The 19,155-nt window shown below is 44.5% G+C and overlaps 1 long non-coding RNA gene across 1 annotated transcript; it reads left to right on the top strand.

The window, feature by feature from the left end:
• Positions 1-469: 469 nt before the first annotated feature.
• On the top strand, positions 470-17,549 carry LOC116791317. Its single transcript, XR_004358688.1, has 3 exons — positions 470-479; positions 3,759-3,765; positions 17,468-17,549. It is a non-coding gene; the product is annotated as an uncharacterized LOC116791317 (long non-coding RNA).
• The last annotated feature ends 1,606 nt before the right edge of the window (positions 17,550-19,155 follow it).

The following is a 19,155-nucleotide window of genomic DNA, read 5'->3' as shown; positions in this document are numbered from 1 at the left end:
TTCCTCTCTATGGGTCAGCTACTGTGACTTCAGCATTTGGGCTGGGTTTTCAAACATGTTTATCTTCTTCCAAGGATCAAGTTTAATTCTGCTGAGTTTTCCACTTCCATGGAAAATAACACTCGGTTTATCCTTCCACTCTACAGATAACGTTGCCCGACTTTACCTACTCCCCACCAAGGAAACACAGGTTGAACCTGTAAGAGGAGGAATGGGGAACTGCCACTGCCAGGTCAGTCCCCTTCACTTTTCACCCAAACAGGGAGAAACTATTTTGAGTTTTCTCAGACAGACTTAGATGAAGTGATGTCATGCAACCTTCAACTCCTTTCCTGCTCTCCCAATTTACCTGCAGCTCCTTCCCATGCTCATGCTCAGGATCCAAGTGCCTGCTGGCTGCTGTGTATAAAGGCTCATTTAGGAAAAATTTTGTCTATGAAAGGGTGGTCAAGCAATGGAACAGGCTGCTCAGGGAAGTGGTGGAATCACCATCCCTGGAAGTGTTCAAAAGGCATGTGGACGTGGCACTAGGGTTTGGTGGTGAACACAGCAGTGCCAGGTTAATGTTTGGACTCAATGAACTTAGAGGGCTTTTCCAACACAAATGATTCTATGATTTCTAAGCACTGCCAGCAACGAGACACCAAGTTGTTTATCAAGCAATAAAACAATCCAGGGCCTTGTTTCTAGTGCCTCTGCCCTAAACATTTTTGTCAAGGCTATGCATATCTGCAGGGGTCTCTTCTCCAACTGTGCCTTGTTTTTTAACAGATACTTTTCAGCTAGCTGACTATTTTTCTAAAACACCCTATAAAGTAGTTTTATCTCCTCCCTTTGCACTGGAGCTGGTGATCCACTCCATTATCAACACCTCCTGCTAAGAACAAGCCTGCCATTAAAATCTCTGTGGATGTAGGAAAGAGGGACTGATCTCTTGGGCTAATCTGCAGAACTCCCAGTCATTTATCACAGCCTTGCTCCCGGTCACCAGGATCAGGCAGCAGCAGGACCTACCCTAATCTGCATTGTCCCATTCTGCTGCCAGCAGTCCTGCTGTTTCACTGTGTGTGAAGTCCTGAGCACAGGGCTTCTAGTGGGCTGCAGTTGATGGGATCCTCTATTTCTGGGCTGGAACCACTGACGGGGAAAAAGGAGCCAGCTCTATTCACCTCCTTATCATTTTGTCAACAGACCTGGACGTTTCCTTCTCTTCTTCCTACTCTGATCTCTTCAATGAAACTGAAGATCATTACGGGTAAAACCAGTAACACTTTTATCAGGCTTCCTGGAGTGCCCTGCAGGACTTGGCTGCATGTGAGGGACTGAAACACACAGAAATTAGGGATGAGATGTTTCAATCCCACCAAAGGGATTTGGATGCCCGACATTCATTAAAATGAATAATAATCCTTGTCCTGCCTTAAATGGCCAAAGCCCAAATTGCTCCACGAGATGGAAACCATCTTGGTTAATGCATGGACACTTAAGCCCTCAGCATCTGAATTCACTTATATTTTATTTCCAGCAAACTTAGTTGATGATGTCCAATGAAACACTTGTGCACCCACCCGCTCCCCGACAGTTCATCGGGCTGTTGCTTGCCAGCTCTGCTATCAGGGGAAGGTGATGAAGGTACCTAATTTGTTTGCAGGTTAGTGAATGATGTAAAAGGTTCCTCGTCCATCATAATAAAGGCTTTCAAAAAGCCCGAGAAAAATGTTCCTTCCTCTCGTCTCGCCTGTGCTATGCAGGGACATTTGAAACAGAGGGAAAGTTCAGCACAGCCACGTACTGAGGGATGCACACAAATCACAGCTGCTGCTAATTAGATCCAGGAATCTAATTGGTCCCTCATGGTTGGCCATGTTACATATTGGGTCATTGCAGCGCTGACGGGGGGTCCGTGGGGGCTGGTCCAGTGGACATGGCAGCCCAGTGGCAGGGCCATGGCAGGGGGCTGCCCGTGGAGCCAGGGGTACAGAGCTGCCCTGAGTATCTTGGGCTGCTTTTGCCTCTCCTGGCCTGCTGAGGGGGCTGAGCCACTCAGAGCATCCACACAGGTCACTCACTAAGCAGAGCAGGCATCCAGGGCCTTGTCCAGCAGAAGGGAGAGATGAAGACATAAAATATCATGTAATAATGTAAAATAACATGTAATGATGTAAAATAGCATAAAATAATATCAAATAACTCCAGGTGCTTGCTCTAAGGCTAATGCCTCATCCAGAAAGCATCCCTACACCAAAGCATTGAGAAGCACCACTTAAATTGCCAGAAAGAGGATGTTTCCCACACCCCCTTCCTGTCCAAAGTGCATAGCAACCAGCCTGCCTGTGCTAAGGACTATTGGTCTTTTTTAACCCTTTTTAGGACCACTATCATACCATCTACCTCCAGGCATGATGCCAACTAGGAACACTGGACATGGATCCTCCTAAGTTACACGGAGCAAAGAGCTCTGGCAAAGCATGGAGGAAATACCCAAGGTTTGGTCTCAGGTCCATTTTAGTTCTGGAGAAGGCTCCGAGTCTTCTTTTATTATGCAAATCTCCTCAGCCAATCCTAATTTTAATAAAGTTGATTAATCATTGTGCTGCGGACAAGGACAGTTATTCCCTGACTTATGCTATGGCATTTATTGAAGCTGTATCCTTAAATGAATTACTGCAGGGATCATTAAATTTTGACTTAAATTGGACATAGTAAGCTCATTTAAAAAAATAAAAAGCTTAGCAAGTTATATATAAACTAGAGAAAAATGAATCTCCTCAAGCTGTCTCCCATCTCCTTCCCAAGTAGGAACCTAAAGGGCAGATTTGTAAAGGGAAGTTTTAATTTGCAGGGCAAAATTTCATGAGGGCACTTTGAAGCTGCATTTGTGCAAATCCTAATTGAATTATAGGCTCAAAATTTGGAGCTTTATTCTCATTCAGCTCAACGCGTTCCCAGATTTGGGGTTGGCAATAGAAATACTGCTACCCTGGATAAAGAAGGTGAAAACTACCATCCTCTCCTTGTGTAGAGCCAAAGGGCTTGGTGGGAAGTGGGTGCTGCTCCCATGCCCTGCACTATGAGAGCTGGGGGTACAGACATCCAGAGAAGAGGCAGACAATTTTTTATGGGATTATGTTAAAAAAACATATTAAAAAAATGTCATAATTTGATGGCTTTAGGATTTGAGTACTCATTCACTCAGGGTTTTTAGAGGGAAGATGGAGATGTTGGACATAGATCTTGGGTTTTGCCTGGCAAGCTTTTGAAAACAGTGCAATATTTTTTGACTTGGCTTCTTGTGTATAAAACTGCCAACATCACTCCTTTGTGCTGAGAATAATCACAGGAACAACCAGGGGCCTTGTGAGGGTGGTCATAGACTGGCACAGGTTGTCCAGAGAAGCTGTGGCTGCCCCATCCCTGGCAGTGTCCAAGGCCAGGTTGGACAGGGCTTGGAGCAACCTGGTCTGGTGGAAGGTGTCCCTGCCCATGGCAGGGGGTGGAAGCTTTAAGGTCCCTCCCAACCCAAACTATTCTATGATTCTATGAACATTTATTCCTTAAATAGAAAGGACTTTACCTTTGCCTGTGGAGACAGGTTTACAATAAGACAGAAAGGCCATAAGCAAAAATAAGATCATAAAGCAGGGTTTTTTGATTAGCAGTATTCAGATCCATCTTGACTTCCTGCTTGCACATTCAAGTCACACTTATTCATCCCACTTTTCACATCCCAGTCAGACCATTCTGAGGGAAGGGGTGAGCTCAGAGGTTAAAGGGGTTGCAACTACATGTGCTTCATCAGCCAGCTCCCCATTTTCCATGCCTCTGTGTTTTAATTAAAAATCTTAATTAATTTTTCCCTTTGTGTGCAAATTTCCTTCAGTGTGAGGATCAATAATGGACACATCTCTTGGGAAATGGAGAGTTTTGCTAGAGAAAGGAAAGATACCTTTTCTTTAATGGCTCCTATGCAGCAAATTCTAAAAGGCTTCAGTTTACTGCCTCTTCATGCTGATTTGATTGGTCATGGCAGGATCAAGCTGCTGCTCTAATAGGAGATTTCAAGGCAGCTACTAATATTAAAAAAAAAAAAAAAAAAAAAAGGAAAACTGTGCTATGCTTCAGATATTTGGTAACATATAAATGCAGAACCAGTACATGCATGCCCCAAAAAAAGATGGAAAATAATGCAAAATTTCCACACCTTCGTGCTTTTTGCTTTCTGGCTGAGGGCTCAGCATCCAAGGGGTTCAGTCCTTTCTCCCTAACTCAAAACTGCTTTTTCTGTCAATAGAAATTTCTATTCCATCGCCATCTTGTGGTTTCCTGCAAAAATTGCTGGTGCTGCAGAATTCCTGCCTCGCACCGCTGATGCTTAATTGCATGATGGCACTTATTAAAAGGCAATATCCACTGGACATGAGATACATGGGTAAGAGCAATTAATATTGTGTAGCCGGGCCTGTAACAGTGGAGGTGGGAGGGGAAGATGGGAGAGCTCAATTCCAACGTGAGCAATCAAAGGACTAAGCGCTGCCTTTCCCACCAGGAAGCACAGCCACACTGCTCAGTGTCCTGTGTTACACGGAATTCATCCGTGGATTTTGGCTTTGCAAATGCAAAGGTGGCTATGGGATGCACCCTAATACATGAGAAGGACCAGGAGGAAACTCTCCTCCAAATGATGAAAGGTTGTCAATTAGAGTAGAATGTATGGCATGATTATCGTAGAAAGTTTGGGTTGGAAGGGACCCTTAAAGACCCTTTAGTCCAACCTCTCTCAGAGCCTGTCCCAACCTGACCTTGAATGTTCCCAGGGATGTGGGATCTCATGCCTATGCAATTCTTTTTTTTTTTTTCCCATTGATTTTTACATTTTACTTCTATGACTAATTGGAGCTGCACTGAAACACTGAAGGGTAAAACCCAGATTTCTAGTTTTTATTATATTGTTATCGTGGCACTGGTGCTAGTTTGGGAATGTCACTTCAACCTACCCTTCTGCTTCTCTTTACACAAAAGTGTAGGCTTTGTGAAGACTACAACGATGTTCAGTCCTATGGACATGCCTTGCACCTACAGTTTATAAAAGTCCAGCAAAAACTGTCCTCTCCAATTCATTTCAACGTGTCCTGCCAGTGTTCATCCCCAGGTTAAAAAAACCTCCAGGCCCTAAATCAGCAGCGCTGTACAAGAGCCCCCTTGTAGCAGAGGGGAAGCAAAGGCTGCAGTTGCAAGGGAGGATCATTGTGGGCTTGGGGTTGTAGTTGCAAAGAGGGAAGAGGATGGAGGATGAGTAGCAGAAATTATCATCAGTCTGAAAAAACTCAGCTCCAAGCACGCCAGCAGCAGCTCTCCAGCTCAGCCCGCTCTGTTGCTCTTGTCAAAATTCCCTCACCTTGAGTAAGTCTTTGCAAGAGGCTGCATGTGTGCCCCTGCTTTTCCTCAGCAAGGCAAGGAGAGCGGGAATGTTGAAACTCAGCCGGTGGTTGGGAAATTGCCCCCCTCTAATACAAGCCAGACCCATGGAAACCCTCCAGGTTTCAAAATCCCTCATCGGCCCAAGCAGGATTTTGATGACGAAAAGCAGAATAAAAGTGAACAGGAAGAAAGAGAGTTTAAATAAGCCCAAACAAGCAACAGCAGATTTTGAGAAAGCAAAGTGAGCAGCTGTGGGCAAACCCAGCTGTTTTGCTGCCCCAGAAAAAGCCCAGAAACCATGAAAAATGCCGTGTGGTGGTGAATGGCACGGAAATACCCAGGTCTCTCCATAAGCATGTGATTATGGCATGAACACTACAGGTAGGGGAGGACAATGAGTAAATCTGTGAGCAGTTTTGCCAGTGAAGAGTCCTCGTGAAGCCAGTGTTTTGTTTAGGTCTGGGGCTTTTTGATGGCAGACATACCATTTTCCTGGGAAAAATCCCCCCAAAACATTGGCGGGTGGCCTCCCACTTCACATCTCCAGGGCACATTAGCTCTGCTGCCCCATCTTCATACCTGCTGAGGCTCCTTCACACCCCCTGTTTGCAGCTATTTGTAGCAAAACGCTCAGTCCTGTCCCCACTTGTGTCCTCTCACCACATTAAAACACAAACAGGGTTTTCCTTCTCTCCTAGCATGGTGCCTTGGGCTTCATGCTGCTTCCCCCCAGCCTAAGGAACATCAGGAACAAAGCACTGCAGAGGTCATTTGGGCAGTGTGCTGACAGGGACATTGCTGTCAGACTTGAGACCTACTCTTAGGGCAGAGAAAAGGCTGTTTCAGTACCCGAAGAGGAAGGAGCAGTAGTTGGCATGTGTAAACTCTGGAGGTAGATAATTTATATCATTATTAGGCATTTTAAAGTATTTGCAAGAGGTAGCTCCCAGCTTGCATTTCACTCCACCATGGAGCAAGTTTAGAAGCAAATGAGGAACTTGTTAACTTGGATCTCACTGAAATGAATGGCTTCCTTTATATTTTGAGATTTAATTAATCCCTTGCTGGAAATAATGTACAGTATTGCCTTAATCTCTAGTGCAGGATGTCAGTGCTAATGCTCAGCATAAAGAACGAGGTTTGTTAAATGTACAGGTGGAAACATGACCATGACCCCACTGGTCCATCTGCTGACTGGACTCAGCACCGCTGCTGGGGTTGATGAAACACTTGCTGATGGTTTAATTTGGGACTGTATTATTGCACTGAGCTTTGCCACAAGCCACAAGAGTGGTACAGCAGTGTGAGTCCCAGCTTCTCCACCCTCTGTCTCCCTCCTGGCCATGCAGCCAGTCCAGCTCTTGGAGCACCCAAGGAGGACAAGTCTTTCCAGGCACTGACGGGCAATGGGTCCATATGACCTTCCTTTGTTCAGCCTTGCCAGAAAACCTGCAGAGAAACTTCAGATGCTGGCTCCCACCTCTCAGCACCTCCTTGGGAGGCAGATGCCCATGTCGAGGTGCTGGAGCTGCTCGGAGAGGAATGAGGCAGCTCTTGCTCAGGAACATTCGAGCAGAATGGCCAGCATGCGTGTGCTCAGCCAGCTTTGCACTGTAAGAGGATCTCCTCTATTTTTAGAGCGATCAACTGGGATGGAGGGGCCCTTGTCTCTTGGGTTGTTCTGGCAGCATTGGATATTCCTGACATAGCCCATCCAATCTCCTGCTGCCAGCCCTTCCTCTCACAATCGTAGGAACTTGCTGCCAAGCTGTGCCCCATCTACTCCACTCTTCCATCCCCTCTTGGAAACCATTCTTCTTCCTCACTCTTTGCTCTGGGCTGTATATAAAGGGCTAATCCCAAAGCTAGTGGTGTTAAAGAAAGGGCTGCCATGGACTTCAGGACATTGAAAAGACATTAGCTGCTCACTTCAGGGCAGATTTTTAATAGTTGATTAAATGACCAGAGGGGAACAGCACAGGCTGGGACATTTCAAAGTCTGCAAGTAAGCCTGCATGTGGTTTCTTCCCCCTAGGAAGATGCAAAATGTGAGGGTTTGGGACAGGTTGATGCTCACCAGTGTCCTTTGACAGGACTTATCTCCATTTGCATTTTCATTTTCATAGGTGAGATGTGAAACACTGGTTGGGTTTTGAACGAAAACTGCAGCAGTTTCAGTGCAGAATATCCAGATATGTGCTCTGGGTTGTCATGTGCAGAATCCGACTGGAGAAGATCAAAGGAAAAGGGTCTATTTTTGGGTTTGCATGTACTAATTACTCTGAACAAATGAGCAATGCATCTGAGAAGTAATCAGTAATCTTTTTTCAGGTTTCCATCTGGTAAAGCTCTTGTAGGTGCTGTAACTTCAGAATAATTTCAAGCCTGTCATTCTCACTGAAGACTCTGAAGTTGGAGTCAACCAGTGAGTGAAAGAACACAAATTTGCTGTTGTGTCACTCATGTCCATTCAGAAAACTACTAAAGCAACATGCCTCAGGGCTGTGAACACCTACACCCAGTAATTCTGGATGTGGTGAGTTTTATAGTTGATGCAGAATCCCCTTTGCAAACCTGTGAAGTTACACCAAGGTGAGAGTTCCTTGTGCCTCTAAATCCTGTTCTGCAAAGATAATAAAATGACACTGTGGGAAATGGGGATGGTTGTGACAATGAAGGATGCAGGAGTCAGTATTACACTCTGGACTTCACTATAGTTTGAGTACTACATGAAGGTTGGAGTCTTGCCATATTATATCCAAGGAGTGCATCATTACTCTAGGACTAAAAATCACCACTCCTCAATGATAGATGCACTAGCACAGACTTGCAGGCTCGTTCCTTGGGAGGACAGTGGTGATTCTGGGGTGAACTTCCCAGATTTTTGTGAAACTGAGGTTTCACATCATTTGTGACCAAGTTTCACCCACTGAATCATGGTGTTGTGGACCCATGGAAAGGAGTGGGAGCAGAACAGGAGACCTTGGAGCTGTTGCTTTTTAGATGTTGGTTTTTGCAGAGTATTCTGTACATCATTCTGAATTTAGGCTTGGTTTTATATGAAAGCAATTGGCTGGCAAAATGGCTGTAAGTATTCCTAGTAGAGTTGTGTTGGGGGAAAAAATATTCCTTTTTTTCATGGAAAATTTTGACTTTATAACTCAAACCTTGAAAATTTTAGCTGAAAACTGTGGGAGCTTCCACAGTGTGACTTCTTATTTTCCAACAAACATAAAATAACGTAGATAGAAATGGAAAGTTTCTGTTTTCAATCAGAAGGAAATTTTCCTTTCCTACTAGTTCAAATAGCTGGTAGCCTCCAGCATGTCCTCTCCGCCAGCCTCCAGCTTTCCTGTTGATCCTGGATCAGTGTTTTCCAGGAGGCAGAGGAAGTTTTGCAGAGGTAAGAAAGGTCTGAGCATGGACAGTGTCACTGGAGTATTTGCAGCCACTTTGAAATGGATGTCTTAGACACTAATCGAGATGAGACACCTGTGGCCATTGAAATTAAAGAAATCTAATACCAGGCTGTGATCAGCAATAATCTGATTTTCAATGAGAAGGTGGGTTTTAAGTCAAGAATTATGGAAATATAAACTGGTTAACCCTCTGTTGTTGAAAGATTTGAGCAGCTGGAGGGGTGAGGTGGTGGATGGACTCAGCTGGGGTGGTTCTGCTCACTGTAGCCACCTCTCAGAGCTGGGTCCCCTTAGCCTGAATGAGCCATTTGCATTTTGGGTTTGAGGCTGGAAGTAGGGACAGTGCAGGGACTGCACCAGAAAAGCTCATTCTGATTTCAGAGCAGAGATGATGAATTTTGTGGGGATGCTAAAGGCACCTCATGCAGTGGCCTCCCACCTCCCACGACCACCCGTGCATGGTGTCACCATGGGCAAGGCATGTCCAGTGACCTTCGGAGAAAGAATTGCATTTGCAGGGGATAAACTGTTCCCCACATATCCCATCTCTGGCAAAAGCCTAGACTGTTAAATTAAACCCATTTTGCTAAGGGTTTTTAATGCTGCTTGCCCATATGCAGAATTATGTCTTTAAAGATTAAAAAATCCAATATAAACAAAATAAATCTAGGGAGCTGAATGCATGAATCATTATTTTAGTACATATTGTCCATTCTAATCTGCAGTCCAATTGTGAAGTCATTCAAAATGCTGCTTCTCAGTAATTAGCAGGAATCTAACTCAGAGCCAATTTCTGATTAAATGTGCTTAAAATCAATAAAACATCATGAGTGATTAGAGTCACGTGTGATTAGCCCTGTCGAACAAAGCAGAATAAGTTATGGCCTCACTTTAACTTGTCAAAAAACAGAACTGGGGGTGGGAATGAGGAGGAACAGCTGATATTTCTATAAAGGGTTTTTCCAGTTCTCTGCCTTTCTCTTTGCTCCTTTAGAAAAGTGAAAGGATTGATTTGTTGTCTGAAAATTGCAGGCTGAAAGGGAAAGTTTGGGGTGGCTTTGGCTTCTCTCATGGGTTTGTTTAAGGATATGATGGGAATGGCATTTTTAATCCTGTGTCTTAGCTGCAAAGGGTTACCTGCTTCTCCTGACCTCACTCTTTCTCCAGCTCAGTCCTGACCATTTGCAGGAGCAAATAGGTGTATGATTTTATTTATTTTTGTTTTCTAGAAGAGGCTCAAAGATCTCCCTCCCTGTGAAAGGGAGCAACACAATAACTCCCCTGTCAGTAATGAAAATAAAGAGCAACTGCTCAAAACCAGGTGTTGATTGAAAAGTATCAGAGGTTAAAGCTGCATGTGAGATAGTTTCTCTCCATCATGCTGCCATGAATCAGGGGGACTCACAGCACTCCCATCCCGGGGTCCCCTGGATACACACCACCATCTATTTGGGGTCCAGCACAAGGTGCTGTTGATGGAAAGCGGCTTTCTGGGCGAGCAGCTTTTGGCAGCATCTTCTCCCATCACAGCAGCTCAGGGCTGGGGTGTGGAGATGTGCCAGCACCCAGCAGGGAGGGAGACGGCTGAGATCTCACGTGGGGGCTGCGTGGGGTGGGAGATCTTCTCCGGAGCTTGGCAAGGCTCACCAGCAAAGCTTCCCTTGACGTCAGGAGATGGAGAACAACACTCATTTATAGCTTCTTCCCTTACAGCTGTGTGACCACATCCCCACCGGCTGGACCCTCAGAGAAAAATCCATCTGGTTTGCTCAGTGCTGCCTCCAGATCCGGCCCTGACAGTGGTGCTGCTGAGGCTGCTTTCTTCCCATCTCAGTGAGCAGAACAAAAGCCCCACATCCACAATGTGCAGACAGTGGTGGGTGCAGAGGGAAGGCTTGGGAAGCGTTGTCCCCAGTGTATTTCTGCTGGCAGACTGTGTTCAATTGTATTGTTTCATGGCCTATTTGAGTACATTGAGTACATGTACTATTTCCAGAGTACATCCACGTGCTCATTTCCTGCTCTCGGCAAAGTCCTGGACTTCCACCAGTAAAGCTCAGGAACTTTGGGGAAAATCTGATTATTATTATTTTTTTTTTAACATGTGTGTAACCCTGGAATGTTCCCTCCTGCAGAAAGAAGTTATACATGATGTCGTTTGGGTCTGCTCATTCCCAGGAAACTCCTCGTGTGCCTGTCCCATGGGACAAGAGCTTGTGACTCCATGTCATACCTGGGAGATCCAATGAGCTGTCAGGGAAGGCTGTATTTAACTTGGGCAAAAGACCCACAGGCACAGGGAACCTTCTTCTAAGAGGAGTCCTGCTGTGGGCAATCTCACCATCCACAAGCGCCATGCTGAGCTTTGGGTTGGTGTTTCTTCCAAAGGAAATGGTCTTTCAAGCTCCAGTTGAAATGAAAATGCAAAGAAAGTTCATTAAATGGTGATCTTGAGTCAAAATTAGCAATAAAGACTTGCAAGGGTAGGTTGTGCATTATAACGTGCTGTTTGGTGGGTCATCACTGCCAACATGGGACAATGTCCCTGGTTCACTCTACAAATTTCCTCTCTTTTATAGGTTTTCTCACTCCTTTTCTTGAAAGCTGCTGGTGTTTCATGGCAAAAATAGTGCAGAAACAGAGGAGCAGATCCTCAACAGATGTCCATGTCAGTAGCTGGGTTGCCCCCAAATTATAGCAGCTGAGTCCCAGGATCTGCTGTGCTCTGAGAGATAAATTACCCTGCACTGACCTCCTGGATCCAACCTCAATGTGGGACCATCTGTGCTCATCCCTGGTGCCACGGTATGTGTGGGGAGATCTGCTGCTCAAGGTGGTCAGAGTCAGGACCATCCAACACAGGGTAATGAGAAAAACCCAGGGCTGAATGTGGGAATTACATAAATGAGCTAATTATTCCTCTCCCTGTGCCCCCTGTGCATAGTTTGGTGTCTGAGCTGGGGCTTTTTGCTTTTCTCCAAAGCAGCTGGAGATGGGATGTTGAACATGGTGTGTTATTGCTCCTTACGGTATTAAAGAAAAACATCTCAAGTGCTGGTTGGCATGTTTTGATTGTATGTGAGGGTAAAATGAGTGCCAGATTTGGAGCAGGGAAGACGTTTTCCTACAGATCAGATTAGCAGGAGCAGTTGGGGGAGTGAAGCAGGGAAGCGAGGAGCTGGGGAGTGGGGGGAACACTGGAGAGAATCTCTCTCTTGGAGTTAATTTGGCATTTTCACTGAACAACTTCCCACTACAGAAGACCAGAGCCCTTGGTGGTTCCTTTTCTCTCTTCCTTTGGTGTTACTATTTGTGGCTTTATTTATTTGTGCTAAAAGCCTTAAGCTCGTTATGGCATTTTTGCGAAGTGTTTTTGTGGCTTGTGTTGAGTGAGTGTATGCAGAGCAGTGTTCCCTGGACTTTTGGATTAATGTTTGTCATATGATTGCCTGTGATTTCATGACCTCTGTGGCTGAAGTGAGCCCTGTGGGTTTTTTTATGTATGTGCAATTTAGCTTTTAATTAAGGCCTTGTTATCCAGGGAGTTGCAGCTCAGTTGGCTTGCATGCCCCAGGGTTCTCCCGGCTTGATACTGGAGTAAGGTAGCCCATATTTGGAAATATTCTGCTTGTTTCTCTCGTTTCAGTTTTCCAAGCTGTTTGAATTAATCTTCAGTCTCCTTTTCCAATGTTTACTGAAGAACAGCAGTTTTTTTTAACACTCCCTTGTATCACACAGTGCGATCAGCCCAGCTCAGACAATGCACATTCATGCTGGTGTCTGTTGCTCATTTAGCAGTCTACAAACTACTAATGAAGTGCAGATGCATTGGGGAAGATCCTCCCTCCACGGATAAACCCTGGATCAGGATGCACTGAGGAGCTGTGTCGTGCAGTTCACAGAAGCCAGTTGCAGGCATCACAGGGAGAGTAGTTTTACTTCTACTTGTCTTCCTATTTACTCCTTTTTTTCTTTGCTAAATGGCTCATCAAGGTCCCTGCATTTAGCTCTAAAATACATATAATCCATGGACATAAGGTCTGCCTTATTTCAGGAAAGCGAGTGGTTTCTGTTGGTGTGGTTTTTGGGTGCTCACGTTTGGTTGTATCACGTGCAAAGGATCCATTTCCAGAGCTGACTTCCTTTTCATGCATTCTCCCTCTCAGTTGTCTCTAAGATACCCAAAGAATTTAGGAGCTTTGACAGACACCTGGCTGCAGATTAACTCCAGATGACCAGAGCAGATAGGTACCAGACCTTCATCCTGCTCCTTTCCCTCTTCCTCCTGCTGCTCCCCAAAACAGGAATTTACTTGACAGTAAGTTCCCAAGATGCCACTGCACTCAGCTGTCTTACTAGACTACTATTAGCAGGTTTTCATATGTCTGGTTGGGAGTCATTTAGCATAAGGGCAACTCAAGCTGAATTTTATGCCATCTCTATGAAGAAGTAATAGAGGTGCTTCAAACATCCAAATTTCAGTATCAAGCCAAATTAGGTAAACCAGAAGGTGTTGAGATGTTTGTAGCCAATGTTTTTATTGATAAAATGCACATGTGTAAAACCAGGATCCATATCTGAGCTCAGATTTGGTGCATTTTACAATTCCCTTGTATGTTAGGTGGGCTCCAGCACCTCCATCCTGGTCCAGTTTTAATGGTTTAAGTGTCTTGTTCTTAGAGTGCACTTCTCACTGACACGTCTTTTAAAGATGTTGATTTATGCCTCTTGTTTTCCTAAGCTCAGTGGTGAGATGTTGACCTGGGTGCTACACTAATCTAATAATCTTTAGAAACAATTCTGGGGTGTTTAATATTCTCACAGCGGCCAAACTCTGAGTTGTCAGTTGTAATCATTACACTGGAGCACGGTCAAGATGCAAAGTTTGGCCAGGACCCTGTGGCCATCTGGTTGCAGGGAAACCAGCTGCCTCTTGAGCTAAAAATGCCCTTCATCCATCATGATAAATCTCCTTTTCTACCAAAACACCTTCATTCTGTAGCCTGTCTGCCTGTACATAAATAGCCATACTCTTCAAAGACGGTCATTGATGGCGTTTCAGGTTTCACGTGGCCTCTTGGAGAAAACTCAGACCAGATACACTGGCAATAAGCTGAGGTGGATTTGCCAGACCTTGCAGAAATCCAGGACCAGGTACATGAACCTTGATGGCATCACCTGGGAAGGCAGGTGCCTGTGAATCATTTGAGCCAAGGGGTGTAGAAAGGCACTTGTGAAGAGATAGGATTCTCCCAAAGGAAAGGCACATTCAGAGCACTTTTAAAATTTATTTTTATGATACGGGATAGGAGCCATGTCTCTTGACATTGACTTCTCCATCGGTTGTCACTTGAGCAAAAGAGATGCTTGGGATGCAGGAATTACCCCCCGCTAAGTTCAGATGCCTCAAGTGGCTCAGATAAACCATGATTTACTCACTCATTTCTCTCCATCGATGCTAAAGGGAATCTAAACCACTAGCTCCAATGCAGACATCAACCCTGGAGGCATCTAACATCCGTGGAGATGTGAATCCCAGCTGGATTGCCTCTGCCTCTAAGCTTGAATATGAGAAAAAGGAAGTCAGGCTGAAACCAAAGGCAGTTAGAGACATAAAACAGATGCAAAATGTCAAGAAAGATAAGAGCCAAGAGATGGCCTATAGTCTTGGGAAGCCATGGGCACCTATCTGAAAATGAAGTAGCAAAACAAGAAAGCAGCAAAGAAAAAGGCAGGGTTGGACCAGTGCAGTAAGATAAAAATTTCCTTTCAACATTGAAAGTAACAGTTTCTGAAATCCACCTTCTCTGTCCCTCCCAAAATGTAAATGCTCGTAGTTACCCCAATGAAAATCTGGAGCAGTTTTGTGGTAGTAAGTAGCAGATTCTTGGCTACTGGAGCCTCAATGTGGCAGATGGGTTTTCTGGAAAATGCCACTTGCGCAGCCCAGCTGGTAACCACAGCTGAGATCTCCCTGTCGGAGATCTTAGAAGTCAGCGGCTGCATCGGCTTTGATTTCTCTGCAAACAGCGGCTGGGCTGCTGGAAATTGCACCCAGGTGTGAGGTGGAGAGGTCAGACTTGGCCAGTGGTTCCCTGGGTGATAACTGACCCACTTTAGGCAATTCAGGCAATTAATTCCCCATGTTTAACACAAGAATCATCTGCATTAACTGTGATATTGCTGCAATCTTTGGCAAATAATTTTTGCCTTTTTAGGTGATTTATTAAAAATCTTTCCTCCCCTGGCTTTGGACGATATTTAGGCCCATTTTGGCTGAGTGTTGGGCACCTCTTTCTGGCACTACCCAAGGCCCTTTGCTTTGGAAAGGCTGATCTGCCACCAGCCTGCTGTTAAACCAAGCCAGAAGCAGGCATTTTCCACTCCCCAACAGGAGAGGCTGGCACTTAAAAACAGTCCCCTTCTGAATCACACAAGAAACCTGGAATATTAAACAATTTTATTGAATAAAAGGATAGTGGGATTGTTTTGTCTCACAGGTGGCAATATGAAAAGCAGTCAACAATTTCCCTTAAAAGTAAACAACGCAGCACAGGGGAGCTCTGCTGGGGCTGTTGTTGTGATCTTCATGCTCCCAAAAAATTTGGAAGCCATATTATTTCCACATGGAGGGGGAGAAAGCGTGTGGCATGTCTGACCAGTTGCACTTGCTTCCGACTCCGACACATCAGCTGGGTTTTGACTTTGTCTCTGCTGAGAGTTCAGTATTGTCTGTATTTTAATTTTTTTTCTTTCACCAGGTCTCCCTGTACCCAACAATAAATGGAGGGACCTCCAAAGTGTTTTCAGTGTCACCTGCAAACTGGCTTTTGTATTTTAACTTTCCTTGAGAACTAGAAAGCACAGCTTTCCTTGTACCATCGGATCTGACTGCTATTTAACCCTCCTTTTCCAATAGTTTCTGTGTCCTCAAACTTTGTCTCTAAAACTTACTTTTTTGTTCCCATGCCATATGCACACCCACCTGGATGTGTTATGTGCTATGTTATGTTTTATGCTGTGCTAAGTGCTATGCACACACACCTAACCATGATGTGTTATGAGTAGAGATAGCTGTGGATTTTCCATCCTGTCATTTTCCAACAGAAAAAGTACATTCAAAACACCATGTTTTGCTGTTGCAAAATAGAAATCCTTTTGCCCCTGGATGTACAGCCCCCAAATAAAGCCGGCACTGTGAAGATTGAAATTAAATATTTTATTTGAGGATAGATTGATTGTAACTAGAGTATTTATAATGTTTCAGCTAATTGTTTTCTTTTTCATCATTTCAGCCAAGCGTTGAACTGCTTTTGCCAGTGGTGAAACCAGAGAACGTGAGAGCCCTGGTTCAGTCCTGAACCTTCTCATGGAGGATGACTTCATCCTTCACCTGGTGTGCAGTGGTCACAGCACTCTTACAAGTAATGGGAAGTGGCATTTGGCTGAGGCCACAGACCTATGGAAAAGGAAAAAAGTCCTGATTTCAAGGCTGAGATTTGATGTTTTACATCATTGCTGCCAGAGAAAAAGGCAGGAGCTGGGCTGCTCATGAAGGTTTGTGTCCATGAGATATTTCCCATTGCCTGTGGGAGCACTGGAGGAGGTCTTTGGTTTGCCAAAATAGACTTTTTGAATTTTTTTATGGAAAGGGGAGGTTGTAGTGTCCTTCCTATTGCCATTTCTGCTTTAGGAGAGACCAGAGAAGGTCTCTGCAGTGACTTTGATGCCGATGGAGCAGGGTCAGTGGAAGGGATGGAGTCAAGCTGTTGATGAAGAAGTTGGTTGATGTGTGGATGCTCTCTATATTGATCTCTACAAACAAGCAAGGGAAGTACTTGTTCTTTTAAAATATAATTATAGAAATCATTGTTATCCAGTCAGCAACTGTTTGGAGGTGGACAGCACTGGTGGTTCTGCTTCACTTTCAGAGCCCTAAAATACTTTTCAACACAGAGTGATCCTGCTGCTACCTGTAGGAGCTCACAGTCATCTTCTGATCAGTTCTCTCCTCATCTCCCTAACAATGATTAGTGGTATGTCCTTTCTGTTGTACTTCTCAATTACTCCTTTGTGGCAGCCCAGAAAAACAGGTGATTCCTGCTCACAGGTCTCCAAGTACAAAATCCTGTGGCCAGGAGGGAGAAAAAGAGAAGTAACTCCAGCTATACTTTAGTGAGACTGATGAGAGGGATAGCAGAAGACAACAGTGCAGAAGGCTTCAGTGAATACTCCATTTGCACTCAAATAACAAGTTAAATACAGCTACCAGACAGGCTGTATCAGGAGGGTTGCTTACATGACATAAGTACTGGGAATTAGATCTATCCAATGAAGGGAAACAGTCTTAAACCTTTTTTTACTGAAGTTGTATTTCCAAGACAAGTCACCCTATGGATTTCACTGGAGAGGTTCTTTTAAGCTTAAGGTTCTTTTAAGCTTAAGTCATAGATCTGTGGGTAAAGCATAGTCCTGAAAGTCAAGAAATATGTTCTCCTTCCAGCTCCATGGTGATTTTGCTGCATAACCACGAACAAGTAAATTCACATACCTCGTTTGTGCATTCAATCTGCCTTTAACCCATCTTAATCTTTCATCTGGTTTCAAAGTCCTCTGGACCAGCCAGTGAGCAGCAAACCTGCCAGAGTTCAAGAAGCACTTGGACAATGCCCTAAGGCACATGGTGTGATTTTTTGGGGCTGTCTTGTGCAGAGCCAGAAGCTGGAGTCAAAGATTACTGTAGACCCCTTCCAACTCAAGATATTCTATGATTCTAACCTGTGCCAGCCAAGGTGTGAGGGTTAAAGCTCATCCTCTCCACAATGAACACAGACTGAATGGCAATACACTGTCAGAGATTATTAAATTCCTTTCTCACACTCCATTTTATGGGTTTTACATGCTGTTCACTAACCAAAGCAAGAGTTATTTAGATTATTTAATTCTCACAAAGGAGATTAGTTGATTGTTTTGGGGGTGTGTAACATTCAGATAATATAGAAATGCCAAAACTAATGTTTCACCATTGTTTCTGCATGTCAAAACTTCCTACCAAGAATTCTCTGTCTGCTTTCCTGCCAGAAGTCCTCACCAGAGTTTCTTGCTGGAGTTTTCCTGCCAAAAGATCCTGCTATTGTTTATGGTTATCATATCTCTTCGAACATCTGAATAGGGCTGTGTGCCAAGAAATCATGTACAACCTCCTTTGAACACTACAAAAGTTGAGGAAAAATTTTGGAAAATGAGGGAGAGGAAAAGGACGGAGAGAACTAGTTACAGTAACCACGCATCTCTCGCCCCCCCCCCCCCTTCCCCTTCCCTCTTCTCCGCCACCCCACGCTGGCTGCCTGCCACCAGAGACTGAAACCCTGCCGGCCTGGGGAACTGAGACCCATCGTGCCACACGTGTGAGTTACACCTCATCCTTCTGTCCTTACCGAGGGCCGAGAGCTGCTGCTGAATCGAGACCCTGCACGGCCTGGGAAAGGGCTCAACGTGAGCAGCAAGGCCACACATCCTGGCTGCATTCCAGAGAACTAAGCTGCTAAGACCCCCCCGCTGCAGCTAAGAGATAACATCGAAAAGCGTCAGAGACAGAAAAAAAAAACCCTGCTCCTTCCCCCTCTCCCCCCCCCCAATCATCTCGGCTCAAAAGGTAGCTCGGTGGTACCTTATCTACGCTTCTAAAAGTAATCTTATCTTTTTCCAGCCTTTTCTTATTTTTTCCTCTTTCTCTTTGCATCTCCTAGCAATTAATATAAATAAAAATATCAGGTTTGATATCAACAGATAACTTGTGTGAGTTTTAATTTTGCTCAGGGGCATATTCGAATCTGAAGTTCTTCCTGCAACATTTAAGCAGATTGTAACAGGGTGGGAGGTGTTTGTTTTGTGGTGTTTTTTTTTCTTTTTCCTATAAATAATTCTCTTTTTGCATCAAGGAATTCTGGAAAAGGAAAATTATCTATTCCGTAACTACAGCCCTAGCTATGATGTAGATATGTCCTCTGAAAATTACTTCAGCTTTCAGAAATGTCTATTATGGGGAAAATATAACATTACAGCTGCTTTGCAGTATTTGAAGGGCAAAAGCACCTAAACTATTGCTCCCCTGACTTCTGTTTCCAGTGAGTGAAAAATATCTTACAGACAGAATATTGCTGATCTCCAAACGTAGTGCAGAATTGTTGTTTGATTCCTATTCTCTAACAGGGATGCACCAAAAATAGAAACAGCTGCATCTTTCAATTGGGTGAAATTTGAATAATGTTGCTGTGCTGGAAATAAAATGGAAACCCACATGGAGTGAGGGGTTTGA

The sequence above is a fragment of the Chiroxiphia lanceolata genome, chromosome 9 (genome assembly GCF_009829145.1).
Source record: "Chiroxiphia lanceolata isolate bChiLan1 chromosome 9, bChiLan1.pri, whole genome shotgun sequence".
Taxonomy (NCBI): Eukaryota; Metazoa; Chordata; class Aves; order Passeriformes; family Pipridae; genus Chiroxiphia; species Chiroxiphia lanceolata.
Note: the sequence above shows the minus strand (reverse complement) of the source record. Positions and strands in the feature narration are given on the sequence as shown.